We start from the raw sequence: 2,158 nt of genomic DNA, 5'->3' as shown, positions 1-2,158 counted from the left end.
TCCTCCTTATAGACATGTTGCTGTGGGAGGTCTGGAGGGACAAAAGGACAGAAAAAAAGACAACAGTATTGTGATGTCAGGAAAATACAAATCTGAACAAATATAATACCTATAAAGTGAAGTGAAATAAATTTGTTTTGTTTTTATTGGTTTGTTTGTTTTTGTCAATTTAATGTCTTAAAGCTTCATTATTTCTATAAATCTGACATGTGTGTTTGTGTTACTGTTTGATGCTGCTGGGTTTCAGTGAGAGAGTACAGCAACACTGTGCTCCAATACTATTGAAAATATATGCTCATGTATTTTTGTCTAAACTAACATGACAGTGACAACAGAGATCTCTCCCTATACAATATATAAGGCGAGATCTCTGTTGTCATTGTCATGTTAGTAACGTCAGCCTGTTTTTCGCGGTGCACAAACTGCGCTGGCCGTTCGAACTCAGAAGTACGGATTTCCGAGAACGGAAGAAAGCATCGTTAATGTGCAATTGGAACACCGGCGTACTTGATCACATCATTACCCCGGCTCATCTACTCCGATTGTTTTTACCAGGGTGTGAAACATAAGGCCTTCAGTCCAAAACCGGCCCGCCCGATGGTCTGTTTTGGTCTGTGGGATGACTTTACAAATTGTAAAAGTTACAGAGAAGACATTAACTGTAAATTGCAAATTTGTAAAACTGTAAACTTTAAATAATTTCCAGACATTGACAAGTTGTTGTGATCATAAAGTAAAATAATAGATTGTTTAGTTCCAGATACCTGTGACTGAATGTTTTGTACCTTTGTTGATAAACTGTGATCTGGCAGTTGCAATGAAATGTGTAAATGATGAACCTGGCATAATACTGTAGAAATTGAACTTGTTTTTCTTAAGAAATTTCAGGGTGATCATAATGTTTTGTAAAAGACAGTTCATTAAATGTGAACATTTTCAGAATGTACTTTTTGAACTAAAACAAAGGGAAAAGTTAGAATGGTGGTGATTTAAGTTATTATGTTGCGGTTTTACAGGTGGGGCCGACTTGAGATCAAATTAGGCTTTATGTGGCCCATGGACTAAAATGAGTTTGACACCCCTGATCTTTACTGTGAAAAATAACAAATTGGAATCAGATAAAATAACACAGCTCTGCATCTTCATGTTGTAATTTAAAAACGGATATATAACTTTGCATTTCTATATAAACTATGTATGTATGTATGTATGTACGTACATGTATATGTATATACACACACACACACACACACACACACACACACACACACAGTTATTGGTTAAAGTTTGAGAACAACTGTTATAGAAGATGTTATCATGCTCTTTATTTCCTCATTAGTTGGCAAGTAGTCATCAAAAGATTCCAAACATCCCGATCAGGCAGCTGCTGGACCAGTTAATTAGAACTCTGAACATCTGTATAAGACAGCTGCTGTACAACTCAGACATAACTCCAAACATCTGGATCGGGCATCTTCTGCACCAAATTAAACTCTGAACATCTGAATCAGACAGCCTCTGCGCCAGCGAATTCCAATTCCAAACATCTGGATCAGACAGCTGCTGCACCATCTAATCTGAACTCTTGACATCTGGATCAGGCAGCTGATACACCAGTGAATTCCAATTCCAAACATCTGGATCAGACAGCTGCTGCACCAGCTAATCTGAACTCTAGTTAAACTGAAGCAGAGAGCTGCAGTACGTGCAGCGGCTCGGATCACTAACGTCGCGTTATTTAACGGTAATTTTACCGGGATTCATCATGTTTCACGTCCCTTTGGTTCTTAACATTTGCATCGACAGCTCGTGGAGCCAGTCGGTGGCCAACACTTACATTTAGAAGTAGAATCTTCCCCCGAAGAAGTTCCGCTTACGGAGTCCGCCATATTCTCAAACATCCGACCGTCACAGTTGTGCAATGAATCCTGGGAAATGAAGGACGCATTGGAAGGAGGCTTCGTCGCACCGCTGAGAGAAACCTCTTCATATCTATGGAAACCTCACCTGACCCCGTCCCCGGAGGAAGCAGCTCAAACTCGGACACAGCTGACGTGTTCTTCCGCCTGGTGTCACATTAAGAAGTTCCGATAGAAACACTGAGTTTTTCTTCTTCTTCTTATAAATTTCCGGCAGGCTGGAAGCCTTGCGGCACATT

Source organism: Acanthochromis polyacanthus, chromosome 9 (assembly GCF_021347895.1).
Source record: "Acanthochromis polyacanthus isolate Apoly-LR-REF ecotype Palm Island chromosome 9, KAUST_Apoly_ChrSc, whole genome shotgun sequence".
Taxonomy (NCBI): Eukaryota; Metazoa; Chordata; class Actinopteri; family Pomacentridae; genus Acanthochromis; species Acanthochromis polyacanthus.
The sequence above is the reverse complement of the archived record's forward strand: the minus strand, read 5'-3'. Positions refer to the sequence as shown.